This window comes from Carcharodon carcharias, chromosome 27 (assembly GCF_017639515.1).
Source record: "Carcharodon carcharias isolate sCarCar2 chromosome 27, sCarCar2.pri, whole genome shotgun sequence".
Classification (NCBI taxonomy): domain Eukaryota; kingdom Metazoa; phylum Chordata; class Chondrichthyes; order Lamniformes; family Lamnidae; genus Carcharodon; species Carcharodon carcharias.
In genome coordinates this window covers 13,938,345-13,964,733 of record NC_054493.1, presented here as the reverse complement: position 1 = coordinate 13,964,733, position 26,389 = coordinate 13,938,345, and the positions used below count along the sequence as shown (strand labels likewise).

At 46.3% G+C, this 26,389-nt stretch overlaps 1 pseudogene; it reads left to right on the top strand.

The window, feature by feature from the left end:
• LOC121270276 overlaps positions 1 to 26,107 on the top strand; it is a 28,792-nt pseudogene extending 2,685 nt beyond the window's left edge.
• The last annotated feature ends 282 nt before the right edge of the window (positions 26,108 to 26,389 follow it).

The window sequence follows — 26,389 nt, the reverse complement described above, 5'->3', positions numbered from 1 at the left end:
ATGGACTTGAAACATTTACTTTGTTTCTCTCTACACAGATTCTGCCAGACCTGCTGAGTTTTTTCCAGCATTTTCTGTTTTTATTTCAGATTTTCAGCATCCGAGTATTTTGCTTTTATTTTACTGGTTGTGCAGATGTCAGGTTTTACAGAGGACGCAGTCAGCTGTGGGTTTCACCCTGGATGAGGAATCCCTGAATGGTACCATTCAAATCACTCAATGGAACATCATCTGCTTGGAGAGGATGGTTTGTGTTACAGCTAATGAGAAGCAGCACATACAAGCACACAAACTCATACACATGCACACCCACATGCTCAGACACACACACACACACACACACCTCGCTGATGTGTTGGAAGGTTAAATGACTGAGTGAATTCTTTCCGACACATGGAGCAGGTGAACAGCCTCAGCCCAGTGTGAACTGCCTCTGGAGATTGGATGAATGAGTGAATTCAATCTTATGATTGAACAGACGAATGGCCTTTCCCCAGTGTCAATGTCCTGGTGATTCATCACAGAATCACACAGTGCAGAAGAGGCCCTTTGGCCCATCGAGTCTGCGCTGACACGTGAGAAACACCTGACCTACCTACCTAATCCCATTTTCCAGCACTTGGCCCATAGCCTTGAATGTTATGACGTGCCAAGTGCTCATCCGGGTACTTTTTAAAGGATGTGAGGCAACCCGCCTCCACCACCCTCCCAGGCAGTGCATTCCAGATCCGTCACCACCCTCTGGGTAAAAAAGTTTTTCTTCACATCCCCGCTAAACCTCCTGCCCCTCACATTGAACTTATGCCCCCTTGTGACTGACCCTTGAACTAAGGGGTACAGCTGCTCCCTATCCACCCTGTCCATGCCCCTCATAATCTTGTACACTCGATCAGGTCGTCCCTCAGTCTTCTCTGCTCCAACAAAAACAACCCAAGTCTATCTTCATCTCTTCATAACTTAAATGTTTCATCCCAGGCAACATCCTGGTGAATCTCCTCTGCACCCTATCCAGTGCAGTCACATCCTTCCTATAATGTGGCGACCAGAACTGCATACAGTACTCCAGCTGTGGCCTCACCAAGGTTCTATACAACTCCAACATGACCTCCCTACTTTTGTAATCTATGCCTCGATTGATAAAGGCAAGCATTCCGTATGCCTTTTTCACCACCCCACTAACACGCCCCTGTGCCTTCAGAGATCACACACGCCAAGGTCTCTTTGTTCCTCAGAACTTCCTAGTGTCATGCAGTTCATTGAATACTTCCTTGTCAAATTACTCCTTCCAAAGTGTATCACCTCACAATTTTCAGGGTTAAATTCCATCTGCCACTTATCTGCCCATTTGACCATCCCAAGTATATCTTCCTGTAGTCCAAGACACTCAACCTCACTGTTAACCACCCAGCCAATCTTTGTGTCATCCCCAACTTACTAAACCTACCCCCTACATAGTCATCTATGTCATTTATATAAATGATGAATGATAGGGGACCCAGCACAGATCCCTGTGGTACGCCACTGGACACTGGCTTCCAGTCACTAAAGCATTCTTCTGTCATCACCCTCTGTCTCCTACAACTAAGCCAATTTTGAATCCACCTTATCAAATTACCCCGTATCCCATGTGCATTTGCCTTCTTTATAAGTCTCCCGTGTGGGACCTTGTCAAAGGCTTTGCTGAAATCCATATAAACTACATCAACTGCACTACCCTCATTGACACACCTGGTCACCTCCTCAAAAAATTCAATCAAATTTGTTCGGCATGACCTCCCTCTGACAAAGCCATGCTGACTATCCCTGATCAAACCTTGCCTCTCCACGTGGAGATAGGCACTCTCCTCCAGAACTTTCTCCAATAGTTTCCCTACCACTGATGTGAGATTCACTAGCCTGTAGTTCCCTAGCTTATCTCTACAAACCTTCTTAAATAGCGGAACCACATTAGCTGTTCTCCAGTCCTCTGGCATCTCCCCCGTGGCCATGCTTAAGTTTTTTAGTTAACTATGGATTGTGTATCCTTCTCATAGAGTCATTCTTTGTCAATGGAATAAATTGTTGTTCAGAGTTATGAATTAAATATCTGCCACTCCCTATCTACAGCCTTATCTTTCAACATATTTTTCCGGTCCACTGCAGCCAACCTCTGAGTTCAGACCTTTGTAGTTGCCTTTATTTAACTTTAAGACCCAGTTTCAGACCCAGGTTTCTCATCGTCAAATTGAATGTAACATTCTTTCATGTTATGATCACTCTTGACTAGATGATGTTTTACTATGAAATCATTCATAATCCTGCCTCATTACAGATTAACTTGCCTGTTTCCTCATTAGTTCTAGAATATATTGTTGGATTAAACTGTCCTGAATATATTCAATGAACTCATCCTCTGCCAATTCGCTTTGTCCAATTTATAAGCAAATTACACTTACTCACGATTATTGAAGTACTTTTCTCACAAGTCCCCATTTTTTCTTCTGTTATTATCAATCCTACCACATCCCTACTGTTTGGTGACATATAAAATACTCCCAACAGTGGCTTCTTACCCTTACTTGTATTATCTCCAAACAAGCTGATTCCACATCTTCATCTTCTGAGCCAATAGAATTTCTCACAACTGTACTGATTTCACTGTTTATTACCATACCTAACCTGTGACTTTTTCATTTTGTTCTATCCTTCAGAAATGTCAAATACTCCTGAATATTCAGCCCCCTACCTTAATAACATTGCAAACACATCCCTGTAATGTCTGTGATATCATACACCTTTATTTCTATTTCTTCCATCAATTCATACACCTTGTTACAAATGCTGAAACATTCAGATAAAGAGCTTTTAAATCTGTCTTTCTGTCAGTTTTCCCTACTCTGACCCTGTTTGCTGTTGTACTCTTATATTTGTACAATCTGTTCCTTCCTATCACACACTGGTTATCATTACCATATTGCTAGTCTGCACTATTGCCTTGTCCTTTCCCATCAACTTTCTAACTTTCCCTTCATCCCAAACCTGCCCCCTCCTCCACTATTTAGTTTAAAGCCCACTCTACAGCTCCATCTATGTGATTCACCTGGGCACTGATCCCAGTGTGATTCAAGTGTAGGCCACCCCAATGCTGTAGTTCCCTCTTTCTCCATTGTTGGTGCTAGTGGCTCATGAATCAAAATCAATTTCTCCCAACTGAGGGAGGGGCAGTACTGAGGGAGCACTGCACTGTTGGAGAGTCAGCACTGAGGGAGCGATGCACTATCGGAGGATCAGTACCAAGGGAATGCTGCACTGTCGGAGGATCAGTACTGAGGGAGCGCTGTACTGTCGGAGGGCTAGTACTGAGGGAATGCTGTACTGTCGGAGAGTCAGTACTGAGGGAGTGCTATACTGCCGGAGGATCAGTACTGAGGGAGCGCTGCACTGTCAGAGAGTCAGTACCGATGGAGAGCTGCACTGTTGGAGAGTCAGTAATGAGGGTGTGCTGCACTGTCAGAGGGTCAGTACTGAGGGAGCGCTGCACTGTCGGAGAGTCAGTACCGATGGAGAGCTGCACTGTTGGAGAGTCAGTAATGAGGGTGTGCTGCACTGTCAGAGGGTCAGTACTGAGGGAGCGCTGCACTGTCGGAGAGTCAGTACTGAGGGAGTGTTGCGCTGTCGGAGGGCAGTATTGAGGGAATGCTGTACTGTCGGAGGATCAGTACTGAGGGAGCGCTGCACTGTCGGAGGGTCAGTACCAAGAGAGAGCTGCACTGTCAGAGGGTCAGTACTGATGAAAAGCTGCACTGTTAGAGATTCAGTAATGAAGGTGCGCTACACTCTCAGAGGGTCAGTACTGAGGGAGTGCTGCACTGTTGGAGGATCAGTATTGAAGGAGAGCTGTACTGTCGGAAGGTCAGTACTGAGGGAGTGCTGCACTGTCGGAGGGTCAGTACCGAGGGAGCGCTGCACTGTTGGAGGGTCAGTGCTGAGGTAGTCCCGCACTGTCGCAGGGTCAGTACTGAGGGAACGCTGCACTGTTGGAGGGTCAGTGCTGAGGTAGTGCCGCACCGTTGCAGGGTCAGTACTGAGGGAGTGCTGCACTGCTGGAGACGTGTTCCAGGTGAGACATTAAATGACCGCTTCATTTACTTTCTCTGGTGGATATAAAAGATCCCATGGCCGCTATTTGGAAGAAGAGCAGGGGGAAGTTCTCCCCGGTGTCCTGGGGCCAATATTTATCCCTCAATCAATGATCTGGGTCATTATCATGTTGCTCTTTGTGGGAGCTTGCTGTGCACAAAATGGTGTCTCATTACAACAGGGACAACATTTCAGGAAGTAATATAATTGGCTGTGATGTTCTTTGGGACGTCCTTAAGCAGTGAAGGGGGCTAGAGAAATGCAATACCTTCTATGGCTTTAGGAGTGAGAGCTGGGTATTTCTGCTCTCGTCCGGGATCACTGTGTCTAAAAGTTGTCCCACTTGCTAATTACCTGCCTAAGGTTAGCTAAGCTGTAACTAATTACCTCATCTGCTTGAAGGGGAAAATACTTGCAGGGCTGTGGGGGGAAGAGCAGGGGGGACAGTTGGACTAATTGGATAGATCTTTCATAGAGCCAGCACAGGCACGATGGGCCGAATGGCCTCCTCCTGTGCTATAATTCTCATAAATTTGGTGGCATCCCTTCATTGCAGGAAACTAATGGATTAAACAGATAAATGGTAGTCGACAGACACTTAGTGAATTTAATATTCTCTCTCCTTGCTAAATGTTTAATTCTGGCTGTACTTCGATTTCTCACCAAACCCTTAACTGCTGCTAAGAGACGTGATGGACGTGTGAAGCCAGAGGCATGATCCCTCAACTCTTAAACCCCTCCTCACGACTGCAATAGTTAGCTGGGGGAATTAATTTCTGGTCTGTTGAGTTGTAATCCGATTGGGTGTCTGGCTTAATGTGTGAGAACATCAAACTGTCAGGGAGAGGGATGATGTTGAGGAGAGCAGGTCTCTGATGGTGCATGTGTGTGTATGTGTGTGCGTGTGTGTGTGTGTGTGTAAGGGAGAGACAGGCTGTGCTGAGAGTTCAGTACAGGCAGCACCAGTACAGCCCTGAATGATCGAGAACGTCTCTCTCTGCCGCAGTGAGACCCTCCACTCTGTGGATGCTGCAGGGAAGGAAGAACGGAAGGAGACTCGCAAGGAGGAACTCGGTCTTGGGACGGAGCGGAAGTGAATGTGCTACACAATTTTCAACACCAAATTATCAAGTGGAGCAAACAGGAATGAAACGCCAGTGGCGAAAAGTTGGTGATGCAGGTTGATAGAGACATTTAAAAGAGCAATAAGCACTTGGTTTCATTTCTAGAGGATGAGCATTGAAAAACAGAGATTTTGTTCTACCCTATATCCAGCGATGGGAGCACTGTGCACGGTTCTGGCCTCTGTATTATAAAAAAGGATATAGAAGCACCGGAGAAGATGCAAAACAAAAAAGATTTACAAGGACGATTCCAGATCTGAGAGGTTATAACCATCAGGAAAGACTGAACAAGCTGGGGCTCTTTTCTCCAGACAAGAGAAGGCTGAGGGAGTGACCTGATCGAGGTCCTTAAAATGATGAAAGGGTTTCGAGTGGGTGGATAGAGAAGATGTGGAGGAGACCAGAACTGGGCAGTGGGGGTAGGGGTGGTTAGTGGTTATCAATATAAGATAGTCATTAATAAATCCAATGGGGAATTCAGGAGAATTTACCCAGAGAGTGGGGAGAATATGGAACTCGCTTCCATAGGGAGTGGTGGAGGCGAATAGCATTTAAGGGAAAGAGTTAGGGGTGGGGCTGGTGGTAGTGGGACTAACCCGATCGCTCGTCAGAAGTGCTGGCATGGACTCGATGGGCTGAATGGTCTCCTTCAGTGCTGCACAAATTTGTTGAACGGAAGCAAAATTTCTGCCAAGCTTTCTTTCTATATCCAAACTGGTTGGGTTAAGTCCCATCAAAACATATTTGTACTGCCCAGTGGTAACCCACTCCCTCTCGAAGGTGCCACAATGCCTCCCTCACAGGGAACGGGGACAGCTCCGGGGAAATCAGGACGGAGCCGGGAAATGGCTGCTGGTGCCCTCCTGCCACACCTGGTAAAGCCTGGCACCTTCACAGTCAGCTATTTGAGCTGTAAATGGTTGGGCATTGATATCGTGACACCTTCCCTACGGCCATCAGGGTTTTCGCTGGAGTAAACAAGGAGAAACTTTTTCCAGCAGCAGGAAGGTCAGTGACCAGAGGGACACAGATTGAAGGGAATCGGGAAAAGAACCAGAGGGGGAGATGAGGGGATTTTTTTTTACACAGCGATTGTGACCTGGGAGGTGCTGCCTGAAAGGGGGGGTGGAAGCAGATTCAACAGGAACTTTCAAAAGGGGAATTGAATAAATACTTGAAGGGGAAATGTTTGCAGGGCTATGGGGGAAAGAGCGACCTGGGGGAAGTGGGACTGATTGGATAGATCTTTCAGAGAGTCAGCACAGGCACAATGGGCTGAATGGCCTCTTCCTGTGTTGTAAGATTTTATGATTCATTTCTTTCTGCCCACACACTGGATTGTGCACCCTCCACAGTCACTAACTGGCATGTTTGCTTGTTTCTGTCACTGTTTTATTCTGGTTCTCTGTCATATCCGCCTCCGTCTCCCTCTTCTGTTTTCCCTCTCCTCCTCTCCCGCTCTCCCACTCCCCCTGGTCTCCCTATCCTTCCCACCCTCTCTCCCATTCTCACCGGTCTCTCTTTCTCTCCTCCTCTCCCGCTCTCCCACTCCTCCTGCTCTCTCTCCTTCCCTCCCACTCTCCCACTTCCCCCAATCTTTCTCTCCCACTTTCCCACTCCCCCTAGTCTCCCTCTCCTTCCCACCCTCTCTCCCATTCTCACCAGTCTCTCTTTCTCTCCTTCTTTCCCGCTCTCCCACTCCCTGGTCTCCCTTCCTTTCTTTCTGCTCCCCCACTCCCCTGGTCTCTCTCTCCTTCCCTCCTGGTCTCCCTCTCCTTCCCTCCTGCTCTCCCACACTCCCGGTGTCTCCTCCTCTTCTGCTCTCCCATTGTCCCCGGTCTCTCCTTCCCTCCCGCTCTTCCATTCTCCCCGGTCTCTCCTTCCCTCCCACTCTCCCACTCCCCATGGTCTCTCTCTCCTCTCCCCCTCTCCCATTCTCTCCGGTCTCTCTCTCCTTCTCTCCCACTCTCTCACTCCCCCCGGTCTCTCTCTCTCCTTCTCTCCCACTCTTCCATTCTCCATGGCCTCTCCCTCCTTGTCTCCTGCTCTCCCATTCTCTCCAGTCTCTTTCTCCTTCCCTCCTGGTGTCCCACTCCCCAGTTAGGGAAGGCGATGGCGTAGTGGTATTGTCACCTGACTAGGCATCCAGAGACCCAGGGTAATGCTCTGAGGGCCCGGGTTTGAATGGTAGTGGGTTCAGATGGTGGAATTTGAATTTATTAAAAATCTGGAATTAAAAGTCTTATGATAACCATGAAACCATTGCCGATTGTTGTAAAAACCCATCTGGTTCACTAATGCCCCTTTAGGGAGGGAAATCTGTCATCCTTACCTGGTCTGGCCAACATGTGACCCCAGACCCACAGCAATGTGGTTGACTCCTAACTGCCCTCTGAAATGGCTGCGCTGCCACTCGGTTGTATCAAAGCCGCTACAAAGTCTCGACAAAGGAACGAAACTGGATGGGCCATCCGGCATTGACACAGTACCGGAAACGACAACAGCAATCTCAGCCCCGTCGACCCTAAGTCCTCCTTACTAACACCTGGAGGAGCCATACAATTACTGTGGCTACAAGAGCAGGTCAAAGGCGAGGAATCCTGCGATGAGTAACTCACCTCCTGACTCTCCAAAGACTGTCCACCATCTACAAGGCACAAGTCAGGAGTGTGATGGAATACTCCCCACTTGCCTGGATGGGTGCAGCTCCCTCAACACTTAAGAAGCTGGACACTGTCCAGGACAAAGCAGCCCACTTGATTGGCAACCCATTCACAAACATTCACTTCCTCCACCACCAACACACAGTCGCTGCAGTGTGTACCATCTACAAGATGCACTGCAGGTATTCACCAAGACTCTGTTGACAGCACCTTCCAAACCCACGACCACTACCATCTAGAAGGACAAGGGCAGCAGATAGATGGGAACACCACCAGCTGGAAGTTCCCCTCCAAGTCACTCACCATCCTGACTTGGAAATATATCAGCCGTTCCTTCACTTTCGCTGGGTCAAAATCCTGGAACCCCCTCCCTAACAGCACTGTGGGTGTACCTACATCACAGGGACTGCAGCAGTTCAAGAAGGCAGCTCACCACCACCTTCTCAAGGGCAATTAGGGATGGGCAATAAATGCTGGCCCAGCCAGTGAAGCCCAAATCCCTTGAATGAATTTTTTTAAAAAGTCTCTCTCTCCTTCTCTCCTGATCTCTCCTTCTCCCTGGTCTCCCTCTCCTTCTCTCCCTCTCCCACCCACCCCGCCTCCCGCTGTCTCTCTCCCCCTTTCCCTTTCATCCATCCCCATTCATTATCACCCTTTTTCCCTCTCTCTCTCTCCCTCCTTCTCCTCTAATCCATTCTTCCTCTCTACTTCAATCTCTCTCTTTCTCCCTTCTCTCCCCCACCCCAATCCCCTTCTCTCTGCCTCTCTCCCTCTCTCTCTTCCCCTCTCTGTCTCCCTCCCTCTCTTCCCTCCACGCCCCTTCTCTCTCCCTTCGCTCTCTTCCACCCCCGCCTTTGGAAAATTGAGGGTTTGAATCCCAACTCTGTCTCTATCTCTCCCACTCTCCCATTTCTCCTGCTCTCTCTCCTTCTCTCCCGTTCCCCTGGACTCCCAATCCTTCTCTCCCTTTCCCTGTTTATACAGAGGAGAGAGGGTCTGGGTGGAATCCAGTGGGTTATGCAGGGGAGAGGGGGTCATGGTGGAATCCAATGGGTTTTACAGAGGTGAGAGGGTCGGAATGGAATCCAGTCGATTATAGAGAGGAGGGAGGGTCAGGATGGGATCCTGTTGTTTTTACAGAGGGGAGAGGGTCAGGGTGGAATCCAGTGGGTTATAAAGCGGAGAAAGGGTAGGATGGAATCCAATGGTTTATTCTTTCCTTCCCTCATATTTTTTCCTCTGTCCCTCCCCTCCTTCCTTCCTCCATTCCAACCAATTTCCCCAATTTATTCCTTCCATTCCTCCATCCTTCCTTCCCTTCCATTCTCCCTCATTCCTTCCTCATGCATTTCCTCCCTTCCCTGCTTTTAACTTTGGAAGAGAGAGGAGGGTACCCGAGGGTTGGCCTGAGGGACAGGATTGGCTGGTTGATACCCGGTGAGATTGGCCCATGTGGTTTACGTTGGGATTGGAGGTCCACTTAGCAAGAAAAGAGGAGAGGATTGGGCAGTCTTCAAAGAGGTAAGTAGAGAGAATGAGGCGGATTTATGTAGGGAAAGAATCTAGAGAGAGGGGAGGGGGCATAGCAGACTGGTGAGTTTTTGTCCCTGAGTATAATCCTACCTCTGCAGATCATTATCTATTGAGTAATTTAATTCTGTGTGTAGACCAGTCGACATACAATGAATGAGTTAACAATAGTTTGGGGACCACAATTGTGTAGTTCATATCATGGCTGCTGATAGATTTCACATAATTATCTTCTCAAGGTATTGTGAACACACATCCCTCATGTGAACTGATTAATGCTTATAAATGGTCTGTACACAATGCTTGACATACAAGAGGTTTTATTGATTTAATAAATGTCTTGATGAGGCAGTTTTAATGGAATCAGATTAAGTTACAGTTGAACATCTGGAGATGACACCTTCGCCAACCATAATCTTTACAGTTGGACAAAGCCAACTAGATTGGATTAAGAGGCACCATTTAAGGGGTGTTTATATGAACACTTTAGAGAAACTATTGTTCGCATTTTGGACCTGCCCATGTCCCAAAGCCTTTTACAACAAATGACAGAAGTACCAAAGGCGGGAGCCAAATTGAGCACAGCAAGATCCCGCCAACTTCAAGGCGGTTAATGACCAGATCATCTGATTTAACCCTCCCTGCGTTCCTCAATCCTGCCCTCTTGAGCACCCCCGATTCCCATCGCTCCACCATTGGCAGCTGTGCCTTCAGCTGCCTGGGGCCCTAAGCTCTGGAATTCCCTCACTAAACCTCTCTGACTCTCTCTCTCTCTCTTTCCTCCTTTAAGATACCCCTTAAAAACTGACCTCTTTGACCGAGTTATTGGCTGCAATATCTCCTAATGTGGCTCGGTGTCAAATTGTAATAATGCTCCTATGAAGCACCTTGGGACACTTTGCCATGCTAAAGGCGCTAGATAAATATAAGTTGTTGTTGCTGCTATTGCTTCCTTTTTACCCTTGGTGGCTGGATCGCCGGTATTGTTGCACCATTTTCCCACTTGGTTGGAGTTAAATTTTTTGCCTCCTTTCCTCTGCAGGCTACTGAGGAGGTTGGAGTTCAGAGGTCGCAGCCAATGGCTGCTCCAAACATGGCTGCCCTGAATGACTCGCAGATGAGGGAGCTGGGGCCCTGGAGCAACAGGGCTGGTGAGCAGTGGAGGCATCGGTACAATTACTACATGGCATTGCTCAGCCTCCTGATCTTCGTGCTGGTGTTTGGCAATGTGCTGGTGTGCGTGGCAGTGTCCAGGGAGAGGGCACTGCAGACCACCACCAACTACCTCATCGTCAGCCTGGCTGTGGCAGACCTACTGGTGGCCATGCTGGTGATGCCCTGGGTCGTCTATCTGGAGATAAAACCGTTAGTTCGGTCCCACTTATTGATACGCGGGAGGGCCTTGAAGGGCATTGGGCCTCGCAGCTACCGACATCACGCCTCAGTGACCCTCCCCCCACCAAAGAGGTCCTAAGTCCTTTTCCCACTTCCCTTCCTGGAGCCAGTCACTCGTGCATCAGTCACAGCCAGAACAAGGTCTCTCTTCCGGTCATCCATTTCGATACCAGGCGATTGGTGAACAACACAAGACTGAACTTGACCGTATAGAAATATAGGCCAGGATTTTATGGCCCCTCCTGCCCAGCGGGATATTACGGTCCCACCAAACTAAATGGAGATTTAAATGGCTCGCTGCATCTGCTGGGGGAGAGACACGCCATGGCGGGGCCATAAAATCCTGGCTATAGAAAGTAGGAGCAGGAGTAGGTAATTCCGCCCTCAATATGGTTATTGCTGATCCTCTATCTCAACGCCACACTCCCTTGCTCTCCCCATACCCCTTGGTGCCTTTGGAGTCTAGAAATCTATTTCCTTCTTAAATATACTCAGTGACTTCTCTGTGGTAGAGAATTCCACAGGTTCACCACCCTCTGAATGAAGAAGTTTCTCCTCATCTCAGCCCTAAATGGCCTATCCCATATCCTGAGACTATGACCCCTTGTTCTAGACCACCCCACCAGCCAGAGGAAACGTCATCCCTGCATCCAGTCTGTCCAGCCCTGTCAGAATTTTATATGTTTCAATGAGATCTCCTCTCATTCTTCAGTGAATACAGGCCTAGTCAGCCCAATCTCTCCTCATATGACAATCCTGCCCCCCCAGGAATCAGCCTAGTGAACCTTCATTGCTCTCCCTCTATGGCAAGTATACCCTTTCTTAGGTAAGGAGACAAAAACTGCACACAATAGGGACAGGAGCAGGCCATTCTGTCCATCGAGCCTGTGTCACCATTCGATTGGGTCATCATGGAATGTCCAGCACAGAAGGAGACCATTTGGCCCATCAAATGGAGAGACAGTGGCATAGTAGCAATGTGACTAATAATCTGAAGGCCCAGTCTAACACTCTGGGGACATGGGTTCATATCCCTACAAGGCAGTTGGTAGAATTTAAATTCAATGAATAAATCAGGAACTGAAAGCCTGTCTCAGTCATGGTGACCATGAAACTATCATCAATTGTCATAAAAACTCATCTGGTTCACTCATGCCCTTTAGGGAAGGAAATCTGCCGTCCTTACCCAGTCTGGCCTATATGTCACTCCAGGCCCACAGCAATGTGGTTGACTTTTAATTGCCCTCTGAAATGGCCGAGCAAGCCACTCAGTTCAGGGGCAATTAGGGATGGGCAACAAATGCTGGCCTTGCCAGCGATGCCCACATCCCATGAAAAAGATAAAAAGAAAATTGAGTCTGCTGCAGCTTTTTGAAAGATCAATCCAATTAGTCCCCACTCTCCCCTCCGCCCCCCGCTGCTCTTTCCCCCGTCGCCCTGAAAATTTCTCCCCTTCCAGTATTTATCCGATTCCCTCCTTTTGAAAGTTCCTATTGAATCTGCTTCCACCGCCCGTTCGGGCAGCGCCTTCCAGATCACAACAACTCGCTGTGTGATTAAAAGTCGCTCTTCCTCACCTCGCCCCCTGCTGGTGACGCTTCACTTGCACCGAAGGCTTATCCGCCTTAGCAAAAACCACATTGTCGCGGCCAACCCTCGACCGCTGAACGATCGTCATGGATGGGGGATAATATTGCTGCCGTCGGGCACGCTTCTGAGTGTTGTGATCCTCCTAAGAGCGAATCTCGCAATCCCATCTCTCAATCGCTTTCATTACCACTTCAAATAAAGAAAAAGGAAACATGAGATCAGCCGGCGCAATGAAGCTTTTCAGTGCACAAATGATAAAATATTCATTCAGTATCATCCAACTGCTAGATAATTAATTTTGTATAATGTCTCCGATAGATATCTAATCGCACTATTCTCACACAATTAAACCTGGAGCAAAATTAGTTTTATAGGAAATGAGAATTACTGTAATATTCTTTGCTGCAGCGCTTGTCAAACTAATTTATACTTCATATTATCTAGATTGTCCACAAGCGTTTAATCTCTTGGAACATTCTTCATTTTGAAATTACCCGAATTACTATTTTCGTCTTTTATATTCTTTTCAATGGAGATGTAATATCTCTATGGACCTCAGTGGCTTTTAGGGGGAAGAAAGTAAATAAGAATTTATTGTAAGGGACGATTCATTATAAAGGAATGAATTACTTAAATTAGAATCTATAGGCAGGCCAGCGCAAATCAGTAAATGAACAATTAAACAGTTAAACCAGATGAACCTCATACACTCTCAAACTTTGTCAATCCTCAGGGTTTGCAATCATCAGCAAGGTCCTGGGAATTATACGGGAGTCAGAGGATGGCAATAACATAGATTAAGTTGCTCTTCAACAGATAGGGGAAGGACAGATGGTCCCAGCTTAGATAGGAAGGCAGGTCTCTGCCTGGGTGAAAGTAGGGTCAGATGATGCATGTACCCTTGTACCAGAGACTTGTCTGTTTAATGTAAACCTATATGTTGGCAAGATCGGACTCTGGAGGATGTTATTGTATGTGACCAATAATGTATAAATATGATGAACACTTGTAGCTTAGTAGAGTACTGTCTCAAGCTGTATTGAGATGGTGCCCTCTTTGCAATTGCTCGAATAAATGATCATAACCTGTACCTGTGTCTCCTGTGGGTCTGTTCATCAAAGACACCACATCAGTGACAAATGTATAAAACGACCCAAGCGTTAAGCCAATGTTCTCCAAATTTGATTAATGTAGGTGCAGAATAAGTGTTAGTTTCTCAACAGAAGATTGTTAAGATGATGTTATAACACATATTCAAATGATTCAAATCAACACTTTCTCTTGGCGTATTCATGTTTAGAATATGAAAATGTCTAGGCTTTTTCTCTGGCATGAATTAATGTGTTATTTAATGAAAATGTTATTGAGTGCAAATCTGTCAACAGCAAAACAGCAGCAGAAAGTTTATAATTTCAACAACAACTTATGATTCTACAGCACCTTCAATTTAATGAAGTGTCTCCAAGGTGCCTCACAGGAGTGATTATCAAACAATATGACCCCGAACCACATCAGGAGATATGAGGGACCGGTGACCAAAAGCTCAGTCACAGAGTGAGGTTTTAAGGAACATCTTAAAACAGGAGTGAGAGAGATAGATAGAAAGAGAGAGAGAGATGGGGGCTGGAGGAGGTTCCAGAGTAGGGAAGGTTGTAGGGACTGGAGTGAGTTACAGTTATGGGGATGATTTTAGGGACTGGAGGAGGTTACAGAGGTAGGGAGGATTGTGTGGGCTGGAGGAGGTTACAGAGATAGGGAGGGTTGTAGGGGCTGGAGAAGGTTACAGAGATAGGGAGGGGGCACAAGGAAAAATTTGAAAGCAGGGATGAGAATTCTAAAATTGAGGTTGCGTGACCTTAAGTTTCCATAAACATATTCCTTGGAGCCATTCTTCCCATTAATCCTGATGAGCTTATTTGGGGGAGACAATTGATCGGTTGGTGGCTCTTGGGCCCTGCAGCCTCCCCAGCCCCTCCCATACCGCCTGCAAAAGTGATCTACTAACGAAAGTGTTTTAGAAGCACTGCTCTTAGGTGTCTTGTGCCCAAAGGCAGTAGAAGAATAAAACACTGAGGAAGCTGGAAATCTGAAATAAGAACAGAAAATGCTGGAAACACCCAGCATCTGTGGAGAGAGAAACAGAGTTAACGTTTCAGGTCAGAACCAAAAAGTAAGGCTCTGTAGGAATGCAGATCTTTTATCTGGAGTTAAAGCTGGATATAGAGCTCCAGTCAGTGAACAGACGTCTGGATGGCTGGAAGTGTTCTGTGATCTTGTGGAAGGGTTTGTTTGAAGGGATGCCACTCTGGCTGTGAACTGTTGCTGATGCTGTTTGTACTTTGCTCTGGTTAAAGGTGGTTGGCGAGTGGTGTTTCAGCTGGGTTCACTGTGACATCTTTGTGACACTGGATGTGATGTTGTGCACAGACAGCATCCTCAGCCTGTGTGCCATCAGCATCGACAGGTAACCGGAGGGCTTTCAGTGGCATTCGCCAGTGCGGAAACAGGCCATTCAGCCCATCTGCTCTGTGCTGGTTTTTCTCCTCCAAACGAGCACCATCCCACCCCCTCTTCACCTCGCCCAGTTCACCATATCCTTCTATTTCTTTCTCTCTCATGTGTTTATCCTGCTATCCCCCTTAAATTTGTTGATGCTATTCACCTCAACCATTCCCTGGATGCAAGTTCCACATTCTCCCCAATCTTTGGGTAAAGAAGTATCTCCTGAATTCCCCATTGGATTTATTTTTAGGAAAGTGGGCATCCGCTGGCAAAGTCAATATCACCCTTGAACTGAGTGTTAGGGTTAGAGTCAACCACATCTCTGCGGGTCTATAAAAGGCTTTTCTGTATTAATTATAGTTCTGATAATCATAGGACTGTAGCTTTAACCACAGGGGAGGAAAAGAGGAGAGCGATTCTCCTGAGTATTTGTGGGAGCAAAACCTACAGTTTAATTCAAATCTTGACGGCCCACAGTGCCCCTGACTTGAAGACCCTCAGTAAATTAATAACAATAAGGAATATTTTCAACCCAAACCCTCAGTCACAATGCAGAGGTTCAGGTTCAATTCACTGAAGACAGCCCTGAGAGAGACCATTACTACCTACGTGGTGAAATTAAAACAACTAATGGAATATTGTGATTTTGGTGAAAGCCTGAATGATATGCTCAGAGGTCATTTTGGTCTGTGGCGTACAAGAGGATGCTATTCAGCGAAGATTGCTGACTGAAGTGGATCTTGATTTTAAGAAAGCGTTAGAAATAGTGCTTGCGATGGAAAGTGCTGGAAGGGATTCACAAGCGATTCAAGGTGCACAAAATGGTGCCATTTTCCTAGTTGGGTGGGAATAGTCAACTGAAAATGGCGCAAAAATCCAGGACTCCGCCAGGAAGCGGGAAACAGACCCCACTAACTGAAAATTGAGGAACCAGTTTGTTAGCAAATTCAAAAACTAATTTTTATCGACGTGGAAACAATTACACTCCTCATGAGTGGCAATTTAAAAAGGTGGAGTGTTATTTTTGTCACAAGAGAGGACACATATTGAAACATTGCAAAGCGACATTAAAACAGGGTTCTGGGCAACAAACAAAGCCCAATGAAGTATATAGTGAGGAAGAGCCAGAAACAACCAATTCTGACATTTAATCCTTATTCAACATGAGAGTTGGGAAGGCAGAGCCAGTCACTGTCACTTTCCAGGTGAATAGGAAACTCTTAATAATGGAAGTAGACACTGGTGCTTCTACCACTGTAGTAGGAGAACACACTTTCAGATATTTAAATAAAGGTGCTCAACAATTAAATTTGGAACAAAAGTCTACCAAGTTGAAAACATACACAGGTGAAGAAATCCAGGTAAAAGGTATCACCAGAGTACCAGCACAACTACCATTGATGGTATTAGAAGTTAGAGGACCAAGCCTTCTGAGTCGAAATTGGTTGAGGGAAACTAACCTTGATTGGCCAGTGAGATTTCAAAAGGAAGCAGGAAGAGTTCCTGAGTTGAAAAAGGAACAAGGCAAGGTCCTTTAGAAAGAGCCTGGAGAGTCCAAGGACCACAACTGGATGAAAATGGACTATGTAGCTATTCAGCAACCTGAAGAAATGAAGACTGTCTTAAACAACGACATGGAAGAACAGCAGAAGAAACTGAAGGCGACTCTGCTGAATTACAGAGTTCAAGTTGAAGCGAGCGAGTTTCACAAAGAAAAGAAAAACCCTGTTGAAAGACTCTCACACACCACAAGGATCCCTCAGGTCAAAATTTGTACCTCTGGAAAATTACAAAGAGAAGCAGGGAGAATTTAACATCACTCTGAACAAACTGAAGAACCAGTTGGTACAAAAGATGCAGCAATGTTCAAGGTTCCTGAAGGAAGCCAACGGATACAAGAAGGAGACAGAAGAGCTGAAGAATCAGCTGAATGAAGCTAAAGAGTCATTGAAAGGAAAGGTCGTAGAACTTTCCAAGATGCAAGTAGATAATGAAGTCATGGGTAACTCAATTACTGAACTAAGACAAGTCAAGAAATCACCTGAGAGAAGTCTGGCTGACAGTGAAGTCAAGATGAAGGCCAAGACTATACTCTGTGGTAGAAAGCAGAGGACAAAAAGGAGGAAGATCCTGAAAAGACAATATTAGGCAAGAATGAAAAAGTTAACAGGTGAATAATCGGAAACTAAACTTGCTCATTTCCTATTTCACTACAGAACAATCCCAATTTGGAGTGTAAGATGGAGAAAAGTCAAGGGAACCAAAAAGCGACTCCTGATCTGCATAGTCATGAGCAACAATTTACTGTTGGAGAAACAGTGTATATAAGGAATGTCAGTGGAGGACCGAAGTGGTTAGCTGGTAAAGTAAGCTCTGTGACCGGAGCATTGCCATACTGTGTGGAAGTGGAGGGCCGGATCACCCGTAAGCATGTGGATCATTGAGGAAGAGAGACATCCCAAGAAAATTATGTTCCACCTGTAACCATTGCTGAACCTATGGTTCCTGTTGAAGTTGCTCAACCAAGGACAGACATGCCCGATGTCTCTGTCGGAGTGGAATACACTGAACTGCCTGTGCCTAATGAGGTACCTGATGTTAATGTGGTTCCAGAGAACGTGGTTCCTGCAAAAGAATCGGAAGTCGTGGAGCTTCAACATTCCACACAGATCAGGAAATCATCTTAAAGACTGAACTTATTTCATGACCTGTGTAAATATTGTGATGGCATGAGATAAATACAAAAGGTAGAGAAAAGTTTAAGGTGGGGGGGGATGTAGTAATTATAGTTCTGATAAACATAGGACTGTAGTTTTAAGAATACTCCTGTGTTGTAAGATCACATGATCTGTATAGACCAATGAGTTAGCAGCACAGGGACCCTCGAGGAGAGAATTCTGTTTTAGTTATAGAGTTAGATGCACACATGTAACTGCTGATGCCATCTTGTAAGTAAAGTTCAACGTTTCCACCAAGCAAAGCTGCCTAGAAAATCAACTCTATCACACTTTCCTTCCCGAAAGTACATCAGTGAAACAAACAGGTTTTTATGACAATTGATGGTCACCATTACTGAGACTAGCTTTCAATTCCAGATTTATTATTCCTACCTGCCACTGTGGTGGGAATTGAGCCCATGTCCCCCAGAGCATTAGCCTAGGTCTCTGGATTAGTAGTCCAGACATTAATGCTGTGCTGCCATCTCACCTTTTCGTGACAATCAAATATTGATAGCCCTTAGTTCTGGTCTCACCCCACACAAATAGAAATACTTTCTCTACCCTATTGAAAAATCCCTTTCATTGTCTTAATCAGGTCACCCCTCAGCCTTCTCATTTCTAGAGAAAAGAACCCCAGCTTGTTCAGTCTTTCCTGAGAGTTATAACCTCTGGGATTTTGGCAGTGTAGGAAATGCAGAATAATTGAAGATTAGCCTCCTTCGGTGCTGTGAAGTCCTGAGAAGATCGGGAAAAGGGGTTTAATTTCACTCTACCTGGCGGAAACTGCACAGCAACAGACTTAAAATGGTAGCGGGCAACCTGCTTCTCCAGCCCTTTTGGCACAGGGTGGCGGGGCTGTGACAGGAAGAATAAAAAAGAGGCATATTTTCTAAATGGTGAGAGATTGCAGAGCTCTGAGATGCAGAGGGATCTGGGTGTCCTAGTGTATGAATCACAAAAGGCTAATATGCAGGTACATCAAGTAATTAGGAAGGCTAATAGAACGTTATCATTTATTGCGAGGAAAATTGATTGTAGGGATGTTATGCTTCAGTTCTACGGGGCACTGGTGAGACTGTATCTGGAGTACTGTGTACAGGATTGGTCACCTTATTTAAGGAAAGGTGTCAATGCGTTAGAAGCAGTTCAGAGGATGTTTACCAGGCTAATACCAGGAATGGGTGGGTTGTCTTATGAGGAAAGGTTGGACAGGTTAGGCTCGTATCCACTGGAAGTTAGACGAGTAAGAGGTGACTTGATTGAAACATTTAAGATCCTGAGGGTCTTGACAGGGTGGATGTGGAAAGGATGTTTCGTCTTGTGGGAGAATCTAGAACGAGGGGTCACTGTTTAAAAATAAGGGGTCGCTCATTTAAGACAGAGATGAGGAGAACTTTTTTCTCTCAGAGGGTCATGAGTCTTTGGAACTCTCTTCCTCAAAAGGTGGTAGATGCAGAGTCTTTGAATATTTCTAAGGCAGAGCTAGATAGATTCTTAGTTAACAAGGGGTTGAAAGATTATTGGGGCTAGGCAGGAATGTGGGGTTGAGGTTACAATCAGGTCAGCCATGATCTTATTGAATGGTGGAACAGGCTCAAGGGGCCGAGTAGCCTCCTCCTGTTCCTAATTCATAATTTGTCATGTTTCCATCTGAATTCATACACATCAGGGTTCCAGTGGGGTACATGACACACGTGTGCCATTGTCAGTGGCGTGCCCTCTGGGCAGCACAAGGGTAGCTAGACACTTCCTCCCTTTCTTCACCGCCTCCCCCCCCCACCACCCTCACCTCCCTCCTCAGGCCTTTACCCACCACCCTCCCTCCTTCCTCCATTACTTTCCCTGGGCTCCCTAGTTTTGGGAGGAGTGGGGCCAGCGAGACCCAACGGCCAGCAAGAGGACCTTTCATGACTCCAGGTTCTCCTGATGTGCATTGACAAGTTTCCCCCAACTCCTCCCTGCAGCTCGATAGAGAATGGGACGCTCCCATGAGAGAGGCTGTCCGGATTGTGATCCTGGTTGGAAATGGTGGGAAACTGGGAAATATTGGGATGCAGAGGGACCTGGGTGTCCTTGTACACGAATCACAGAAAGTCGGCATATACGTACAGCAAGGAACTCGAAAGGTAAATAGCATGTTCGCTTTTATTGCAAACGGATTGGCATATAAAAGTAAAGAAGTCTTAAAATAATTATATAGATCTTTGGTGAGACTACATCCAAATATTGTGCACAGTTCTGGATCCTTAACTCTACCCCTAACCCCAAACCCAACCCTAACTCCCTAACCCCATCCCTAACTCTCCAACCCCATCCCTAACTCCCAACTCCAGACCTAACACTATCCTTAACTCCCTACCTCATCCCCAACTCCCCAAACCCCACCCCTAACTCACTACCCCTAACCTTAACCCCATCCCTAACTCCCTACTCCTAACCCTAATTCCATAACCCCATCCTTAACTCTAACTAAACTGATTCCTGGGATGAGAGGGATGTCCTATGAGGGGAGATTGAGTAGATGGCCCCATATTATCTGGAGTTTAGAAGAATGAAAGGTGATCTAATTGAAATGTACAAAATTCTTTGGGGGTTTAACAGGGTTGATTCTGGGATGCTGTTAACCTCCCCACCCCCCCACCACCCTCACCCCCACCCTGGCTGGGGAGTCTGGAACAATGGTGGGGGTCACAGTCTTAGGATAAGAGGTCAGCCATTTTGGACTGAGATGAGGAGAAATTTCTTCACTCAGAGGGTTGTGAATCTTTGGAATTCTCTACCCCAGAGAGCTGTGGATGCTCCGTCATTGGGTATACTCAGGACTCAGATTGATAGATTTTTAGACACTGAGGGTGGGAAAGTGGAGTTGAAGTAGAACATCAGCCATGACCTTAATGAATGGGTGAGGCAGGCTCGAGAGGCCGAATGGCCTCCTCCTGCTTCTATTTGTCTGGTTGTTTGCTCGTTCTTGGGAGTATTCTGTACCTTTTTCCGATTGGATCAATGGATCCTCATCCTCAACCTCCCTTGGTTGCCATGGCTACAGGAGTAGGCCACTTGGCCTATTGAACTTACTTCCCTGCTTCACTCGCCACCTATTTTGGAGTTTTTTTAAAGACCGTCCGGCTCATCAACAGCTCTAACCTGTTTCTAGTCCACCCCTTGCAGCTACACAGCGGTTGCCATGCCAATGCTCTACAATACCCGCTGCAGCTCCAAGCGGAGAGTCACACTGATGATAACCATGGTCTGGATGCTGTCCTTCGCCTTCTCATGCCCGCTGCTCTTCAGGCTAAAAGACCACCCTGGTAAGCTGTGCCCATCATGAACCCTTCTTTCATCTTTTATTCCTCTATTGTCTCCTTCTATGGTAAGGGAGGGGCATGAGAATTCTCACAGCAGTTCCAAGGATTGGGGAATTCAGTTATATGGAGAGACCAGATCAGCTGGGATTGTTCTCCTTAGAGCAGAGAAGGTTCAGGGGGAGATTTAACTGAGGCATGCAAAATCATGATAGGTTTTGACAGAGTAAATAAGGAGAAAGTGTTTCCAGTGGCAGGAGGGCTGGTAACCAGAGGACCACAGATTGAAGAGAATCGGGAAAAGAACCGGAGTGGGGGGAGGGTAGGAGGAGGAGAATTTATACTCCACATGAGCCCACTCCCACCCCCTCTTTATCTCCCCATCATCCTTTCCTTCTATTCCTTTCTCCCTCATGTGTTTATCCAGCTTCCCCCTTAAATACATCGAAAATATTCACCTCAACCAATCCCTGTGGGAGTGAGTTCCACATTCTCCCCACTCTCTGGGTGAAGAAGTTTCTCCTGAATTCCCCATTGGATTTACTAGTTGCTGTACTACGCTGATAGTGCTGGTATCCCACCACTGCCAACCATGTTGTATTATGGTGCGCGGTGGTGTCTCAACCATGAGACCTTGAGGCTTGTAGATTTAAACATGAACTATTTATCTATTTACAGATCTCAGGTTACTGTTATGCATGGCGCTGCTACCTCCATGCAGGCTGGTTCCAAAGTGTTCCCTCTAGACTGTTCTCTCAGTCTGTTACCATGTGACTTTATACATCATACCATGGGTGGTGCTATTCTCCAGTCCCACTCTAACCCTTACTCTGCTGAGCACCTTTACATTACAGTAGCATGCAGGCACATACAACACTAGTGACTATCTTATTTTGATGGCCATCTCGTTCTGGTCTCCTACCCGCATTACCCTCCCCCACCCCAAAAGTGGAAACAACTTCTCTAAGTTCACCCTGTCGAAACTCTTTCATAGTTTTAAAGGCTTCTATCAGGTCACCCCTCAGTCTTCTCTTTTTTCTAGAGGAAAGAGTCCCAGCCTGTTCGGTCTTGCCTGGTAGTTATAAGCTCATAATTCGAGTGCCATCTTTGTGAACCTTTAGTTACATCTTCTCCAGTGACTCAATGACAGTTTTTGCAATTATGGAGACCAGGAATGTGCTGTGTCCTCTTCCAGATAAAAGGGACGAGACCATCTGTGCCATCATGAACCATTCTTTCATCTTATATTCCTCTATTGTCTCCTTCTACGTTCCCTTCATCGTGACGCTGTTAGTTTACGCCAAGAACTATGTCATGCTGAGATGGAGGAGGAAGCGCATGGCAGCTAAGAGGATCAGCGTTGCCATGGAGCATGAAACCCTACCGCCCATGAAGCTCGGAAGAGTAAATAACAAGCTCAAATATTAAAATGAGGGGATGTGCTTTGTGGGCGTGGTGTAAATGACTGACCTTTAACCTCTAGACACCGTGATTAAATCCTGCCCAAGTTTGCTTTGTGTAGAGGCTGCATGGGTTCAATTTGACATGGGTTAGAGTGGCTTCGATCCATTTTGTATCAGACACGCTGCCATGATGCAGATTTGCTTTCAACCTGCCATTTAAGGAAGGATACAGGATGACTGAGGAAGTGATGTCACCACAGGTATAGGATGTTGGTCTTTTGTAGGAGGTTGCAGATTGGCAGGTATAGAGCGAACTGTACATCTAACCCTGTGTTGTACCTGTCCTGGGAGTGTTTGATGGGGACAGTGTAGAGGGAGCTTTACTCTGTATCTAACCCCGTGCTGTACCTGTCCTGGGAGTGTTTGGTGCGGACAGTGTAGAGGGAGCTTTACTCTGTATCTAACCCCGTGCTGTACCTGTCCTGGGAGTGTTTGATGGGGACAGTGTAGAGGGAGCTTTACTCTGTATCTAACCCTGTGCTGTACCTGTCCTGGGAGTGTTTGATGGGGGCAGTGTAACGGGAGCTTTACTCTGTATCTAACCCCGTGCTGTACCTGTCCTGGGAGTGTTTGGTGCGGACAGTGTAGAGGGAGATTTACTCTGTATCTAACCCCGTGCTGTACCTGTCCTGGGAGTGTTTGAAGGGGACAGTATCTTGCTTTATTATTTAAAAAACATGCTTTTTGGAGTGAAATTTCCTTGTGCAATATTACTGTATGTTTCACACAATTATATTCCACCTGAAACATTCACTCCCCCCACCACCAATGCACAGTGACAGCAGAGTGTACCATCTACAAGATGCACCACAGCAACTCACCAAACCTCCTTAGACAGCACCTCCCAAACCCACAACCATGACCATCTAGAAGGACAAGGGCAGCAGATAGATGGGAACACCACCACCTGGAAGTTCCCCTTCAAGCCAAGCACTCCTGACTTGGAAATATATCAGCCGTTCCTTCACTGTCGCTGGGTCAAAATCTTGGAACTCCCTCCTTTCAGCACTGTGGGTGTACCTACACCGAGTGGACTGCAGGGGTTCAAGAAGGCAGCTCACCACCTTCTCAAGGGGCAATTAGGGATGGGCAACAAATGCTGGCTCAGCCGGCGAAGCCCACATCCCATGAACGAATAAATTTTTTAAAAATGCAATACTTAAGTCAGTAATTTTGAAAGAATTTTTGACCTTTTTAATGGATAATCTCTCAATTCAAATTGTAAACAATGGATTTTCTTTATGGCCAATATGAAGCATTTGTATCCATGTTCATGCCTACACTGTTGTCAGGATCGATAATTCCATTTTTTGTTTTATTTAGTTTCAGAATAAGTGCACACACCTGGAAGATGTCAAACTTTGTACTATAATAGTCCAATCAAATGGGAGGACCAGTGTGAGTAAAAGGAAATTGGTAAGACCTCATCTGGAGACATCAGAATCCTTGGAGCTGATTGACAAATTCCCAGTTCAATTTGAGTGACCAAAATTCTCACTTGTCACTAAAGTCACCAATCATTCCAAAGGTCATTGATCAACTCTCTTCCCATTCGCTGCCATCACACGGAATCTCAATGGACCCAAACCTCTTCCCACTCACTCCCATTGTACACAATCCCAATGGAACAAGCCCCTTCTCCTTCACTCCTATTGTGCAGAACGTCAATAGATCGATCCATTCCCATTGCACAGAACCCCAATTCCTTTCATTTCCAGGGGGAGATTGGAGAAGTTGGGATTGTTCTCCTTACAGCAGAGAAGGTTCAGAGAGAGACTTAATCAAGGTGGGCGAAATAATGAGGGGTTCGGATAGAGTAAATAAGGAGAAACTGTTTCCTGTGTCAGGAGGGTCGGTAACCAGAGGGACACAGATTGCAGAGAATCAGTAAAAGAAAGAGGGGGAGATGAGGAGAATTTTTTTTTCTTTTTACACAGTGAGTTGCTGTGATCTGGAAGGCGCTGCCTGAAGGGGCGGTGGAAGCAGATTCAGTAGGAACTTTCAAAAGGGGAATTGGATAAATAGTTGAAGGGGAAAAATTTGTCGGGCTGTTGGGCAAAGAGTGGGCGGGAGAGTGGGACTAATTAGAAAGCTCTTTCAAAGAGCCAGCAGAGGCTCGATGGGCTTAATGGCCTTCTGTGCAGTATGATACTGTGAACAAGTTAACTGCCCACACACCAAGTACAAATGGTGACTTGGAGACAAGGGCCGTTTGTCATTCCCTTCCTTGCCCTCTCCTGTGATTTGTCTGTACTATTGGCTGTCGGTTACACCCATATTCTCTTCTTTTTGGCATCCTAGACACTGGTACGAGAAGCAATCCCTTACTCTGAAGAATCTGAGGGAGCCCGCTTTGTGGGGCCTCCCGAGAGCTCAAGGCCAACAGGAACTCCGCTGGCTTTCCAGCTCGGGACCACTTCCAGATCCTGCCTGATGGCTGGTAAATAGAAGGCCCCTTCCTCCATCGAGGTACCCGCGGACCCCGAGTGCAATGGCCAAGCAAGGTTCTTCAGGCAGAGTGCTTTTGAGGTGCGGAGGGTGTCGGATGAGAAACAGGTGCCAGTGGCCAAATCAGCAGCGAAAGCAAACTGTCCCACCAGAAGGAGAAGAAAGCACCAAATGTTGGCAGTTGTCTTAGCTGAGTCTGGAACAAACTAGAACAATAGACTATGTTCCACTGAGTCACAATGATCTAGAACAATAGCCAATGATCCACAGTCTTGGTGGTCTGGAACAATTGGTTAGGTGCTGTTGTGCCACAGTGATCTAGAATAGGCACCGTCTATCAGTTCTTACAATGATCTAGACCAACAGACCGGGTTCTATGTAGTTACAACTATCTAGAACAATAGATGACGTTCCATTGTGTCTGAATGATTTAGAAGAGCAGGATAGATTCCATTGATCTTGCAATGATCTTGGACTGTAAGCTAAATTACATGCTCTATAACTGTGGACTAACTTCCATTGTCTTGAAATGATCTAGAAAATAGGCAAAGTTGCCTTGTGGCACAATGATCAAGAACCATAGGTTAAGTTGCATTGTAGCACAATGATTTAGATTAGCAGTCCAAGTTCTATGGGTTTTTCCTGTAATATGGAACAATAGGCTGCATTCCACCAGACCGCAACGTTCTAGAGCAATAGGCCAAGCTGCACAGAAATGTAATGATCTAGACTAATTGGCTGTGTCTGGTTTTACCATACTCCCAGTAGATTAGTCTGAGTCCTAGACTGTTACAATGCTCTAGAACAATAGGTTAAGTTATATGGAATCATATGTTCTAGGATTGGACTCTCTACCGACGAGAACAAATTTGTAAGCTTGTGTGCTGGGAATGTAATGTGAACTTTATCAAAGAAGTAGCAACTGCAAGCAATTAATGGATGTCCTGTTGCCATATGGTTGAGGAGTGGGGGAGGAACCCTTTTGCTAGTCACTGCGTTGCGATGACAAATTGTGCACACGTGCATTGATGACTCTTTTCCTCTCTCTCTGTCAGATTGGCAGGAGTCTTCATCATCTGCTGGCTGCCATTTTTCATAACTCACATCCTGAACGTCCACTTCCAGAGGTGCTACATCCCACCAGCGCTCTACAGCACCTGTGGCTGGCTGGGTTACATCATTAACCCCATCATCTACATGACCTTCAACGTGGAGTTCTGCAAAGCCTTCATGAAGACCTTGCATTGCTGACGCTGGAACAGGGACTGATGCACAGTCGCTAGCAACTGAGAGCCAAGTGGACCAGACCATGAAACTTGCAACTGATGTCTCCAAACAAGAGACACGGGCTTTTAAGGATCCCAGACTATAAACACCTTATCTCTGCAGTCTTCACCACACCATAACAGAAAGGCAGAATGATCACTTCCTGCCAAAGATGGAGGAACATGAGTGCACCACACACTGGCACTTTCTGAATGCGACAATAAAAGGATGAGTGCTCACACCACAATGTTATCTAGTTTACATACA